A 15,873-nucleotide genomic window follows, 5' to 3' on the forward strand; every position below is an offset into this window, starting at 1 on the left:
ATCTGGTGCATGTGCGAGGGCCGATAGGTGTTTCCCTCAGTAACCGACCTCTCAGTTTTTGTTCTCTCAGACCTGGAGTGACGAGTCCTGGAGGTCCTCGACTAAGTGTTGCCTGTTCTAAGGCTTTTACTCTCTGCTTGGACTTGCTGCCTGTTACAATCCTCTAAGTGGCGAGATGGCGTGTTGCCTTTGCGCCCTTCTCCTGTCGCTACCCCTTTTCCTTTTATCTGGCGCTTCATTGACTCTATGTCCGCCACCATCCTCCTTATGAACTCGTCTTGTTCCCTAACGCGATCCTTCAGAACCTGGGGGTCCAACCTCCGCCTTTGTCTTTCAGGACTTTGAAAGCGACAGGGGCTGCTGCCCCGTCTTCCCCTTGCATCCCTCCGGGGGTTCTGTCGCTGGGGTTCTAAATCCGCCATGGGTGGGATAGAAGGTAAACCTTCGCGCCTCCCACCCCCCTTTGGGGTTTGTCCGTCGATAGCAGATTGCGACAAATTCTCATTATGCGCCATTGGTTTCAGCTGGAGAGGAAAACTTGATCAACAGGTTTTGTTCTTCCCTGTCTTTTTCATAGACGCGCCAATTGTACGAGCGCAGAATAATCTTCTCGTATAATCTTGTTGATCAAGTTTGAGCTCCTCCAAACGTCGTCGCTTTATTTCCTGAAAACACAAACGTGAGTTAGCCGGCGGGTGTGTGCCGGATACCTTTCCGATGCCTAAGTCAGCAGAATAGACAAAAAACTCTGTGTATTCAAAAATCAAAGTTGTGTTACCTCTACATAGGTTATGTTGTGAGCTTTTATAATTTTTGCTTGACACAATCCTAGTAGGACTCTTATCCCTCAATGTAGAGTCTTCCTAGGAATCACACTCTTGAAAGATAATATTTATCCTTCAACACCTCCTTCACTGCTTAAACCAAGTGAGATGGTTTTACCTCGGTTGGATGACAGTATGACCGAGCTAACACTAGCCCTTTGTCATACTTAATCCAGCACCTTCACATGCAACACATAGCTCGGCTCTTTGTTCACTTGTACCTTAGTTTTGTCTGTTGAGACCGAGCTAACTACAGCAAGCTTTGACCGAGCTAACAAGAGCAAGGTTCACCATAAGAAGCCCAAATACCTTGGCTTCGAATACTATGACCGAGCTAATTATCACCACTCCGATCGTGGTGACTGTAACCATATTTGGACCGAGCTAACACTAAGGTCCACTCGCTAAGCCCTTTCTACCATGGCCCATAGAACGGTCTATTACTACGCTTGGGCCTAGCTCGGCCCTAATGCTCATAAAAACTCCCTCTCAGTAATTTATATAAAATTTTAATTCAATATATATATTTTTTATATTTACGTGTTGCCAAAGTGACATTTTCAATTTTAAATTAGACGGAAATTCATTTTGAGAGTAAATTTGAAAAAATTATGATGTCAAGGACTAAAGTGTAAAAAAAATTCTTAATAGTAGGGTTGTCTGGTTCTTAAGCTGGATAAGTTTTTTTTTTTTTTTTTTTTTTTGTTAATTTTTGATTTTCTACCTGTGTTCTATCGATTTTGTAAAATTTCAAACTAAAATCCAATAAAAGAACTAAAAAATCCAATTTCAGTTTTAAAAAAAAAATCAGTATAATCAAACAGGACAAAAAAGAAAAGAAATTAAGTGATTTATCAAAAAAGGAAAATGAAATAAATAATAATATCCTATGGTTTACTAGTTAATGAAAGAAAAATTATTAAATCAACACATTTGACCTAGTGGTTGTGCAGCGTCATTTGTGGTGTGAGGTATCGAGTTCAAATTTTTTTGGTTAGAGAGGTAAGAAAAACCGATCAAATCGATTGAATTGGACCAAACCAACTATATTTGGTCTATTTTTTAATAAGAATCGGTCTATACGGTTTTTAAATTTAATTTTTTTTTGGTTTTCGATTTTCGGTTCAGTATCAGTTCAAGCCTCTTATGCATAGAACTAAACCGAAACTAACCACTTCAACATATATTGTATTTATCATATATTCTTGATTAATTAACCTTATCATCGTTACAATCTAAGTTTGTAAACTCTTATTATATATAATCTTAACTCTAACTCATTATTTTTAAAACTTTAGTATTTTTTAACATTTTTTATTTTTATTTTTAATTTCGTTCATCTAGAAATTGAAAAGTATTTATTAAGTAAATGAATTGAATATGTTTAAAATGATAGACAAATAATTAAATTAATATTTTTATATAGATTAGTGATTATATTTAAAAGTGACTTAAGTTTGAAAGGTCCTAAACTAATAAAATTGCATCGAACCAAACTGTTTCAATCGGTTCAGTTCAGTATAGTTTGATGGGAAAAGCTATTTGTATTAGTGTTCAAAATAATAAAATCAACATTATTGATTTGGTAAAATTTTTTACCTAAATACTGACCGTACCAAACGGATTACATCTCTATTTACGGTGATGTTTATTTCTTCCCCATTTTGAGGGTTATTTGTGATTAGTAGTTGTTAGATTTGGGCTTGGGCTTGGGCTTGGTGGACTTAGTTTATTGTTAACATAAACTAAATTAATCCTACTGATTAGAAATAATCAAGAATATGAAAAAAGTAAACAAGGACATCATTTATTTCGAAACCCTCATGAGCAAGATTGTGATTAATTTCTCAATATACATTTTTAATAGCTGTGAGGCTGAATTGGTTTAAGAGATAACTGTAATCACAAATGAGATTACTATGCAGTGCTGTAAAAGTAATCTAGTGAAACTGTTACGGTTACATATACTTAATAATAGATTTGGCCATGTAAATATAAACTTGGCCAGCCCCCAAGCACAAATTTAGTATCATAGGTTAATATACTTTAAATACTTGATCATACGTCAAAACAGACAAATGAGTGAAACCGTCATAGAGTGAAAATCTATCATTTGATCAGTGTCGATGAAGATATTTAGACCATAGTTCTACCAAAGGTCTGTGTCATAAACCTTCAATACTCTTCACAAGGGACATACAGACCACTTAAAAATAAGAAGCAAATATATGTATTAAAACCAGTTAAAAATCATTGTGTACATGCACAAAAATAGAATGGGTAATGAATGTGAACGAAATAATTTACTCGAGGTCTTAGACCTCAAGATAAGAAGGAAAGATATATAAAAACCACTTAAACTCCATTGTTCAAAGTACAAAAATAGATTTGGAAATGAAGGCTATAGTCATAATGCAAAGCACATGCAATCTCTAGACGGATATTGAATTGCAAGGAGACGACAAAAGGGGGGGGAAAAATAATTAGAGAGTTCCCCACAAAAATGCAACATTGCGCTTCGCCATTCCATGTTGAATATTTGAACTTCACCTCTCTAGATCAATCCTCCGAAGTGCTCACCTGGAGACAAATATTCAGAACACAAATCAGAAAAATACACAGCATGAACTACTAACAATTGTTGAATCCATGTATAGATTAGATTATATGGCATCTGAGCCGAACCTATGTGTATAATTAATTAGATGCTACAGTCTAGTAATGTGTCCCAGCATAAAAAGTACTTGCGATGTCATTTACAAGGAAGTAACATTAATACTTTGATGTTTCTTAGTATACAGCAACCAAGCTCAAATTGTTCTAGCTAGACAAGCTACAAATGAAGGTAACTTGAATTGCACCAGGTTGTGCATTACAACAGCTGCCACTACAAGAAATAGCATTTTTACACGACAGTTTTCGCAACTTTTTGGCTTTTGGCAATGATTTTTTCCTTCGCTAAAAGTGCAGTTTCTTGTAGTGTCTCACGTACTGTTTGTTATTATAATCCTATGAAGCACCGACACGTTCCCAGGCTCTGTGTACGAGTGTCAGACATGCGTTGGACACGGACACGCGGTAGACACGTGTCCGACACTCTCTCTAACGTGTCTCCTTTTTTTTTTTGAAATCTTCCAGTCGGACACGCCATGGACACGGCGGGACACTTTTCGGACACTCGTGAGGTGGATCGAAGAAGCCCTAACTGTTTTCCTTGATCGACAGAGAAAGAGAGAAAGGGATCAAGGGAGACAGAGAAAGAGAGAGATCAAAGGAGGAGAAAAGACAGAAAAAGAGAGAGAGAGAAAGAGATCGAGGGAGAGGAGAAGCCTAACCTGTTCAGATCAATCCAAGAAGCTGAAGCTGAGGTATTCTTCTTCTTCTTCTCTTCTTCTCCTTCTTCTCTTCGTTTTCGTCTTCTCTGTCTCCATCATCTCTGTTCTTCTTATCCTCTTCACATTCTTCCTTTCCTCCTCCCTTTCGTCTCTCCCTTTTCTGACTCTCTCTCCCTTTGTTTTTTGACTTCACTCTCTCTCCTCTATCGTTTCTTTTTTATATTTTTTTTCTTCTCTTTTTTCTTGATTCAATGTTTCTCTCTCCCCCTCTTTTTTTTTTCTTTTTTCTTTATCCTTATTTTTATGTTAAACTTAAAATTCATAAAATAAATTATTTTTATTTAAAAAAACTCATTTTTTATTAATTTTTTAAAAAATATATATTTATTAATTTTATTATTATTTTGATTATATAAGAATTAATGATTTTATTTTTATTTTAGATATATAATAAATAAATAAAATTATATATATTAAACGTGTCCCCAGTGTGTTGTGTCCCCTATTTTTTGAAAAATTGCGTTTTCACGTGTCCGTGTCGTGTCCCGTGTCCGTATCCGTGCTACATAGTTATAATCCCATTTACCAGCTTTGAATAAAGCATTCTTGAACTATGCTGCTAATCATCTGTTCAATTATTTAATATACTAATGGAAGTTCCATGTTCTATGTTACATCTATGTGTGTCTGAGCAAGATAAGTTGTCATGGAACTTAAACTTTTGCATACCTCGGCAGCTCTGTTCATTTGATTAATATATAGTAGGACTTCCTTCTTTGACCTACAGCATCGGTCTCCTGGTCCCAAATAATACTGCAAAACAAATTAAACAATTGGCAGAATAGCTGCTAAGTATTACTAGCCATAAACAATCCATATGGTATGAAAATTTAAATTCCAAGATAGAACTGATCAAAGAATTGAATAAATGACTAACAAAAAGTAACAGATATCCTTCGTGTATGGTAGTACCACTTGAAAGGAAGTCCTACTACCTTCCAAGGAGCATAAAGTTATATCGACTTTCAATATGACCATAAATTCTTATCCATGTAGAATTATATCAATAATAGTTAGAAATCTTTCAGAGTCTCTACAATAAAACTAGAGTTTAGTGTAATTTCGTGAGACATGCTTTACCATTCACAAATAAAAAGATTTTTTCTTCTTTCTCTGATTTCATTTGTTAGTTAATGAATTTCATGATAATTGGTTCAGTTTTTAGAAAATGAAAGTCATGATTAATGATAAACTACCAGTTGTGCTCTTGTGCGCATGGGTATATTCACTAACAAATGTAGCTTAATACATTTCACTAGGAAAAAAGGAGGTTAAGTACATTCAATTTTGTAGTCAAATTGGAATCCATTAGTGGCGAACGCCAATCCATTGGGAAAAAGTCACCTCCAAGTATGCTACGGTGCAAAGTTAATCACACCACCACCATTTTGCGGTAAAATTATATCTCACCCACATTATCAATACAAGCAAAGAGTAAACTGAGATTTAGGGTTATGACATTATGGCAGAAGCAGTCTCTCTAAATTTTTTTTTTAGGTCAAAGTCTCTCTAAGTCCATGTGGCTATTGCATACAACATATTGCAGATGCTTTCTACTAAGAGCAAAAGGACCGCAATCATTCACCAAACTCTAAATTAAGACAAAAAAGACATACAACTAAATGAAGACACCAGAAAAAATGAACTTACAGAACAGAGGAAAAGAACAAGAAAATAAGAACTTTTGAATCCCACCAGGGACACTATATGGACAGACGTTGCTTCTTTTACATAGCTGAAGTCTTTTCATAGATATACTTGTTGACATCAACAATCCAACACAAACTATTTCATTTTGTATTCATTAGCAGTCTTTGTTTTGATAGTATCTATTAATTAATTGGATTCTCTTGGGGTGTCAGTTAGCGTTAGGTTAATTTGTGTCAATTAGGGTTAGGTTAATTTGCAGGTTTCTTGGCGCCACGAGAGATGAGCATGATTGTCATAAGCCTACCCTGCCTGTTTACATGTATATAATTATAATTACATATCATAAAGACATTCTTTTACACTCAGTTTGGATGGAGAGATGAGAAAAGAAAAGAAATGATTGTAATTTCTCACTTAAGTGAGAAAATAAATGAAATGATTGTGGTTTCTCACTTTTTTGTTTGGATGAACAATGAATAAAAGAAGATACATGTATCTTTTTATTTTATTTGCTTTGTATTTAGAGGGGTAGTTTAGGTGTTATCATTTTTTTGTAAAGAGTAAACTTGGTTTTTCACCAAATCACACCACTTTTGGTGAGAAACAAAACGTAAGTTCTAAGGGGTTTGTCTTTCTCACCATTTTTCACCTCATTAATCATCCAAACAAGTGATGAGAAATCTCATTCTCTCTTTTTCTTTTATTTTCTCACCAAACCTCTCAATCCAAACAGAGTGTTAGATACCAGCTCTCCATCTCTAATTTATTTATTTATTTATTTATTTTCACACCCTTTCTTTCCGTTTTTGCTATAATCTATATAATCCAATGACAAAGGATTTCCAGAGAAGTCAGAAAGAAACTTCCATTCCCAATATATATAGTACTGCATAAGTAAACCTAGATCTACCTATACTCAAAAGAATTGGTAAAGTAGCTCACATCATTAACTTTTTATTCTGATTCCATTTTGGAACCTATTAACCTAAGAGCAGAATGTTTCAAGGAAATAGAAAATTTAAGAATAAACAGAAAATACTATTCAGGTATAACAGAACAGTAAATCAGTTTAAATACTTAAGAAATATTGCAAGGTCAAGTGAACCCTACCCTAACCACTAAAGGTACTGCAGGCAGAAGATGTGAAGATCATTGAAAAACAGAGACTTTAATAGAACAGATAAAATGAAATAGAATCACTTTTTCTTAAACAAAAGAATGGAAAGATTTTGTGGCTTTGCTTAAATTCATGTACATCCCATAAGCACTTAAAGATTAGGGTTACCTTATCTACATTTCCAGCGGATCTGCCATATTTCCGCACTTTTGTGATCATTTTCCAGCCATGTGGCAGCCAATCTTCGGCATCGATTCCCAGCTGCCTCCGGTGTCTCCCACATCGTGTTGGGCCTGAAGGTTCTTGGGCTGGCGATCTCGCAGTAGGTGTCTGGTCAGGCACTTGCAGATTTCCAGTACCTGAATTATCAACCTCATTGCTATCTTCAGGACCTAGATTCAGAGCAGATTGAGCCTCGTTAGGGTCATCTTGTGCTTCAGTTTGCTTTTCATTTTTTCCCTGCTTCAACTTAGCTCTCAAGGCTTCGAGCCTTGGGTCATCTGATATGTCAGGGCAAATAGGTGTGCAGACAATAAAATCAGATAGATTATATTCGTCAGCCATTGTTGGAGAGAGAGGGTGGGGTGCACACGTTTTCTCTGTCTTTATACAATCCATATTGAGAGACAAGTGATATATATAACTCAGGATAATCTAGCTGTTGGATTATGCTATCAAAGAGAAGGTTTAATTTTGATGTCCGAATTAGGAAAACCCTCTACAAACGGACATGATGTAAATATTTGAACAAGTTCCCTAAGAAAGATTTTATCATCACTGAATATTGCAAATGTAAATGACTTACCAATCATAACAAAGTAAAATTCAAAAAAGACTTAAAAATGCAGAGATAATCCTTGAAGCATGATTTTGTTTTTTAATGAAATTCAAATTGCAGGGCCACACAATGGGCCGGGTTCTAGGATTTACAGTATGTGGTATTCTTAGTTGTCATCATTTATTATATGTGCTAAGCTGTATTAATTGCACAACTAAATAATGTAGCATAGTTGTAACTCTTAAGAAAATTGCCGACGCATTTCACCGTAACGGCCAGCCATCACATTTCCAGCGTGAAGGCACTAATCAAAGAATGTGATGCTTTGGGGATTAGCTGGTATTCCTGGGCAAAGGAAGAAGTCACAAGAAGGATATATTTCATCTTTTTCAATGCAACTATGCATATATTAACCTCTACATGGAGAAATACATGTGTGTGTGCGTATATATATTCGGTGATTATAATTTGAATGTTTTAGTAGCTACAAGAAAGAAATATCGTTAAGGAATCCATGCTTTATCTTTTTGTATTCAAAATTGTAGTGTTAAGTTCTAGTTGTCATTACATGCACCGTCAAGTAAGAAACTTTAACTTGTCGGATTTTAGTCATTATTAATTTGTCTTGACTCGAATAATATTAAGAGATCGAGTTATTGAGTTCTCAAATTCAATATCCCAAGTTTAGTTATCTACTAATTTTAGCACCGACATAAATTCATCCATAAATTTTTAGTTATTCCAAACATCAATGTAGATATTAGTAAATGAGCTCTATTTGAGGTGGCGCTGTGATTTTAAAGGCTAGCAAAATTTTGAATCCCATAAGACCATAACAATTCGGCCATTTTAAGAAACAAAGTTACATTAGTATGAGTGTTAATTTCTTAAGTTCTTTACCCACACACATAGAATATATTCTAATTTTAAAGTGAAATATGTATTAAAAAATTTAGCCAAATAAACCATTTACATGCTAAGATGAGTTCATAATCTTCTTATCAGTGAAATAAAAATGTCACACCAAAAATAGAGTCCTAATTCCTAAAGCTTGTTCATGAATAAACAGAAACCATAGATTAGAGCTCATTAAAGCTCGATTCTTGTCCCCATCGTGCAATGTGAAATTCATGTTTGCTTTCTAAAATATTGTGTTTTTGTCATCACAATTATGTAAACCATCTCAACTGGAAAATTAATGTCCAGTTGTGCTAAGGTAAATATTGCCATGATCTTATCTTTAGATTTTAGAAAACCTTTAATATTTTAGCCAAATTTTTACTTTTGAGATGTACTTAATCTATATAGATCTAAAAAGAAAATTATATGCGAAGAAATCTCAAAAGAATCACAAAATCCAAAAAAATTTCAAAACAGTCAACACAGTCTCATGTTTTTCTCTTTAATGTACTTTTTTTTTCAGATTTTTCCCATATATTTTACTTTTCAAGTGTATTTAAAAAGTACAGAAAAATTGATTTAAAGAAAGACAACACAATGGGGGAAAAAAATAAAAAAAATGTTTTTAAAAACCAAACCAAACAAAGTGAGTGTTTTACAATTTTCAGTCACCATTTCAAGATTCCATTTTAAATTTGCTCTAAAATGTTTCTTTTAGTGCCATTTGCTAATCCTAATGAAAAGCACAAGTGAACATGACTTCTTCGAAATAAAGCTCTTAACAAGTATTTGGCAGTCAGCTTCATGTAAAAGGATAACACTGTTGACACTCCATTTTAGTTACTGGAATTTTTGAGAGCTCGAAAGTTTCAGCAAACAATGGAAGTCAGCAACACAAGTGTTAAAAGCCTATTGCTTTGTCTATTGAATTAAAGCCAGATCTAATTCAAAATTAGCACTAGATAGCATATCATATTTATCAAGACTCACATGGATTTTGCTTATTTATTGGATTTTCTTCATTTCCATAATGCAATGGGTCAGGCCCTACCAGGTCATGGATCTTTTGGGCTATTGGAATTATTGTGGCACTAGGAGATTTGAGCAAGCATGGACAATAGACCCTCTTAGCCCTACATAGTGTAAACTGAGGGAGAGAAATAGAACCTTTGAGAATGTTGAGTTGCAATACTACACGAGTCCCTCATGCTCAATTCCTTTTAATTTTGGTTGTTATGAAACACTCCTGGGTTGTTATTCTCTTTTGCAGATTTCATAGAAGATTAATCTTTGAGTAGCTCCTGCACATAACAAGTCCATATGTGTCATTTTTGAGGTTTAGATGTATATATATTTTCACCTCTTTCAAAAAATAAAAGAATCATATTAGTCAAATTCAAGATAGCAGCTATTAACATAATTTATTTTCAAGTAGACACATCTCTAGTAACTGCTGTTGGTACTTTGTTTATATTGTATAGAAAAGTAGCAAACTAAAAATAATGATTGAAGTTAACAAAGCAGTGCATGAGGGGTATCTATGAAGCATGGGTATGGGTATGATACGGGTATATTGATACGGTAAAATTCAAAAAAAATAGGGTATGGGTACGGCTTGGTACGTTTGTAAGGAAATTATTTTTAATTTGAAATAATGCAAAAATTGAATAAATTGTATAATTTGTTAAGATCCAATCTACAATTAACATTTAGTGCCAAAAGTAAAGGTATAAACTAAAATTAAATGTTATTATATTAAATAACTTACAAACTATAGCTTAATTTTAAAATCATGCTAAATATAAAACTAAAAATAAAAAAGAAAAAAGAAGTGTAGTGAAAAGATTTTTATCTTTGTAACAGAAGAAAATATTATTTCGACTAAGGTACGGTACGGCTTGAGTATATGCTAGGTACGTTTGGGTACCCCAAAAATTAAGAAGAAAATTTTTGAGTACGTGTTTCGTATACGCCAGTACGTATATAGAAGTACCATATGAAGTATCATACGCCAGTAAGTACCTGGTACGGGTACGACATGTTTTTCGAAATTCTCATGCTTCATAGAGGGGTACATAAAGCTTACTGAGAAATGGAGCAGTTCTAACCACTTTCAAGTGTATCCATGCTAAGACAGCCGCTAATATCATCTGTCTTGCTGATCAAAAAAAATATCATCTATGTCTCTAACTTTCTTCTGTGTTTCTTATATATACAATTCTACTTAAAAAGTGTTTCCAAAACATCTATTTATCAATAAATTTAGTTTTAGAAATCAGATTATAGATAGAATCTGATGGTTTTAAACCCGACTCTATCATATCATTTACAAGAATTTCAGCCTCTTTCCACTTCCCATCCTTGCAAAGAACTTTAGTCAAACTGTAGCTTGCTACATTTGGAACCATTCCATTCTCACCCATTTCTTTGAGCAGTCATAGGGCCCTATAGGAGTTACCCTCTTTGTAGTACCCATAAGTCATCATGTTGTATATTACATGGGTTTGGCTCTAAACGCATCTCACTCATTGATCTGAAAAGTCTTGACGCTTCTTTCATTTTACCTTTTCTACACCACCCACTTATCAAGACACCATAGGTGCAAACATTTGCCTCCAAACCAGCCTTCTGCATGGAGTGATATATTTCGAATGCCTTTTCCATGTCATCCCATCCAATAAAAGCATCAATTAGAATTGTACATGTTGTCTTTGTTGGAGAAATTCCTCTCCGCTCCATCTCCAAAATTAAGCTTGAAGCTCATGCTAGATTTCCCGCTCTAGAGAAACCTTCAATTAGAACATTATAGGTGGTCAAAGATGGTGACAAACCACTGGACTTCATTTCATTGAACAAATTTGCCGCCTTGTCTAGCTTGCCAACCTATGTTACTTGGAACGCAGATCATTCCGGTACGTGAAACGGGAACGGAAACGTGGTATGCCACATGCTCTAAAATGTGGTACAATAGGGGTAGCCTTGTATATATTATATTTGATTTTTTTTCCTCCTAAAGTAACATTTAAGGACATTTATTGAAAAAAACTTTTGGGATCGCTTTGGATCACTAAATTTACGGTTTTGGAATGGAAGTGTACCATGTTTCGGAACGTGCGCAATAATACGTAATTCATTAGGGTATTAGTGTTTTCTGGTAACATAGTTGCCAACACTACAAAACCCGTCTATTAGAGTGTTGTAAGTGATCACATTTGGACTCAAACCAGCCCTCTCCATCTGACCCACCAAATTCTCAGCCTCCAACACCATCTCTTGACACAACCCACCTACTAAAGTGTTACACTTCACTATATTACACACAATCCCTCTTTCTTTTAGGTACATTGGAAATTCAACGAACAACATAGGCCTAAGCCCTTTCCCTAGATCTGCTTATGATGTCTACTACAAGCAGACTCCTAATTTCCGCTAGTGTTCATTAACCACCAGGATATCCTCTGGTTGTTCAGCTCCAAGCTTTGCCAGTGCACCTGCACAAAGATTTCCTTCCTTCAAAACAAGTTGCACAGTGTATTCGCATCTTGGCATAATGATCTTGGCATCTTCTATTAGGCCTTTGTATGGTGAGTTTGTCTCTGTCTCCTCTTCCAAAAGCTTCACAGCTTGAATGGCATCAGTCTCGATGATTACTTTGTTCATACCCCTTTGTAGTAGCACGGTTAAACCTTGCATATTGCCCATAACTCATTTTCAAGGCTTGTTCCGTCCTGGAGTCTTCCATAATATCCAAACACCCATGCTCCAGCTACATCTACGAATAATCCACCAAATCCTCCTTCTCCTCCTAGCTTTCTGCAACCATCTGTATTCTGTAACGTCCCCAGCACCAAGTGATATTGTCTGCTTTAGGCCGGGTTATTGCTGAAGCATCACCTCGGCTCCTCACGGTTTTGTTTTCCCCTAGAAAAGGCCTCACTTGGGGGAGGGAGGTTCGTAGGCTTATAAGGCACTACCTCTCCTCCAACCTAATCGATGTGGGATTCGCCTTAAGGAGCAGTATGCCAGGGCGCACTCTCCCCCTTATGGACTCAGCGTCCTCGCTGAGGAACGCCGAGGTTTGCCCCTCCACCGACACTGGCTCTGATACCACTGTAACGTCCCCAGCACCAAGTGATATTGTCCGCTTTAGGCCAGGTTATTGCCGAAGCATCACCTCGGCTCCTCACGGTTTTGTTTTCCCCTGGAAAAGGCCTCACTTGGGGGAGGGAGGTTCGTAGGCTTATAAGGCACTACCTCTCCTCCAACCTAATCGATGTGGGATTCGCCTTAAGAAGCAGTACGCCAGGGCGCACTCTCCCCCTTATGGACTCAGTGTCCTTGCTGAGGAACGCCGAGGTTTGCCTCACCACCGACACTGGCTCTGATACCACTGTAACGTCCCCAACACCAAGTGATATTGTCCACTTTAGGCCGGGTTATTGCCGAAGCATCACCTCGGCTCCTCACGATTTTGTTTTCCCCTGGAAAAGGCCTCACTTGGGGGAAGGAGGTTCGTAGGCTTATAAGGCACTACCTCTCCTCCAACCTAATCGATGTGGGATTCGCCTTAAGGAGCAGTACGCCAGGGCACACCGAGGTGATGTTTCGGCAATAACCCGGCCTAAAGCGGACAATATCATTTGGTGCTGGGGACGTTACAGTGGTATCAGAGCCAGTGTCGGTGGTGGGGCAAACCTCGGCGTTCCTCAGCGAGGACGCTGAGTCCATAAGGGGGAGAGTGCGCCCTGGCGTACTGCTTCTTAAGGCGAATCCCACATCGATTAGGTTGGAGGAGAGGTAGTGCCTTATAAGCCTACGAACCTCCCTTCCCCAAGTGAGGCCTTTTCCAGGGGAAAACAAAACCGTGAGGAGCCGAGGTGATGCTTTGGCAATAACCCGACCTAAAGCGGACAATATCACTTGGTGCTGAGGACGTTACAGTGGTATCAGAGCCAGTGTCGGTGGTGGGGCAAACCTCGGCGTTCCTCAGCGAGGACGCTGAGTCCATAAGGGGGAGAGTGCGCCCTGGCGTACTGCTCCTTAAGGCGAATCCCACATCGATTAGGTTGGAGGAGAGGTAGTGCCTTATAAGCCTACGAACCTCCCTCCCCCAAGTGAGGCCTTTTCCAGGGGAAAACAAAACCGTGAGGAGCCGAGGTGATGCTTCGGCAATAACCTGGCCTAAAGCGGACAATATCACTTGGTGCTGGGGACGTTACATATTCAGTTTAATTCTACTTGCTGGAGGCAAAGACCACTTGATTAGTTTGAAAGTTGGTCTAGGATTGACAATGGTTATGTTAAAAGCTTGGTGAATCTCATTAGAATAATCTAGGATAAATTTCACACTATCATGGTTACTAGTCTGTTTATTCAAAAATCTTGGATTTTCTGTTTTTCCAAATTTTCAATAGGCACACAACAAAAACATTGTACCAAGTGAGATGTTCATTGAAATGTTTTTTCGTTTCTAGAATTAAAAGTAAGCTAATCCAGCCAAGATTTTTGTAACATTTCCAAATACCATTTTCTTCCAAAATAGCTAACCAAACAGCTTTGGCTTTGTAGCAGGTTCTAAAAGATGATTCATATCTTCCACCTCATTGCAGCTCAGGCACAAAGGGTCTGAGGTCAGACCCTTTTTTCCCTTGACTGGTTTGTTAAGAGTTTACCATGAAGGGCAGTCCACAGAAAACTTTTAAGTTTCTGAGGTAATCTGTAAAAATCAATGTATTATTGATTGATTTATTGATTGATTTTTATTGATATCTATTACAATGATTCATGATTCCTATATATAGAAGAGGGTGAGTGTGTAGTAGGTAAGGAGTAGGTGAAGTGGAGGTGGTAGTGGTGTAGTGGGTTAGGTTTAGTGGAGTAGGTGAGGTGGTAGTGGTGTAGTGGGTTAGGTTTAGTGGAGTAGGTTTAAGTGGGTGAAGTAGGTGGAGAGTAGGTGGATTTTAACAGCCCCCCGCAAACTCAAGGGGGATAGGAACTAACCAACTTGAGTTTGGAGAGAGTAACAAAACAAGAAAATACATAAAAATAAAAGAGGATAAGAGACACTGTATGGTCGTGTCAGACCATTGGTGAAGACACTGGATGGTGGTGTCATAACGTTGTAGAGGACACTGTATGGGGGTGTCATAACCATGTAGAGGACACTGTATGGTGGTGTCATAACGGTGTAGAGGACACTGGATGGCGGTGTCAGACCGATGTAGAAGACAGTTTATGGGGTCATGTCGGACCGTTGTAGCAGACACTGTGTGGTCGTGTCAGACCGATGTAGAAGACAGTTTATGGGGTCATGTCGGACCGATGTAGAAGACAGTTTACGGGGTCATGTCGGACCGTTGTAACAGACACTGTTGTGGCAGTTGTTGTGACAGTTTACGGAGTCTTGCTGGATCCTTGTAGAAACTAACTGGAATCAATGTCGGGACAGTTTACAGAGTCTTGTCGGACCCTTTGAAGGAGCGAACCGGAATCAATGTTGGGACAGTTTACTGAGTCTTGTCGGACCCTTGAAGGAGCTAACCGGAATCAATGTCGGGACACTTTACAGAGTCTTGTCGGACCCCTAAAAAGTCGCACCCTCAAAAGGTGTGCCCAATCGGTCAAAAAAGGCGTGCCATCAAAAGGCGTGCCCAATCCATAAAAAGGCGTGCCATCAAAAGGCGTGCCATCAAAAGACGGGCCATCAAAAGGCGCGCCCATGTTGTCGTCGAGCGCCGAGCGGCGCATGATGCGCGTGTCTGCCTCTTCGTCAGGGTCTTTATAAACTGAGGCGGAGGCTGTGCTTGAGACAGAAGCGAAGACAAAAAAACTTTGTGAAAAAACTTCTGAAAAAACTCTTCATTTTCTGAGAGAGATATTCGTTTTCTGAGAGATTGTCTCTAAGAGCTGCAAATCTTGAAACACTCTGTAATACTCGGTTGCCCAGAAAATGGCCTCTTCTTCCCGTTCAGCTACCCAGAATATGGCCTCTTCGTCCCGTGGTCTGCTCACTCTCTTTCCCGACCTCAACGAGTCAACAAGAGAGATAACTGGTGCGGTGGCACTGGAACCTCAACCAAGCGCCCCGGAGTTTGCTCCGTTGAACTTTCCTATGCGGTCTGTGGAGCAAAGAATGGCAGTGCAGTCGGATGTGGAGGCCAATCAGTATACATTGAAGTCATGTGTGGAAACCATGACTGCGGTCACAAA

General features: G+C 37.8%; 1 protein-coding gene and 1 pseudogene across 1 annotated transcript in view; both read right to left on the minus strand.

Moving 5' to 3' along the window:
• Nucleotides 1-3,031: 3,031 nt before the first annotated feature.
• The window catches only part of LOC114290835 (uncharacterized), a 54,611-nt gene continuing 41,769 nt past the window's right edge, over nt 3,032-15,873 (minus strand). The window contains 4 exon segments of the mRNA XM_028234839.2: nt 3,032-3,404; nt 4,889-4,972; nt 7,155-7,378; nt 9,832-9,965. The gene's annotated coding sequence lies outside the window, so the exon portion shown is untranslated.
• LOC145807054 (uncharacterized) lies at nt 10,784-11,934 on the minus strand (annotated as a pseudogene).

Source organism: Camellia sinensis, chromosome 14, assembly GCF_055761805.1.
Source record: "Camellia sinensis isolate YWXY chromosome 14, ASM5576180v1, whole genome shotgun sequence".
NCBI classification, from domain to species: Eukaryota; Viridiplantae; Streptophyta; class Magnoliopsida; order Ericales; family Theaceae; genus Camellia; species Camellia sinensis.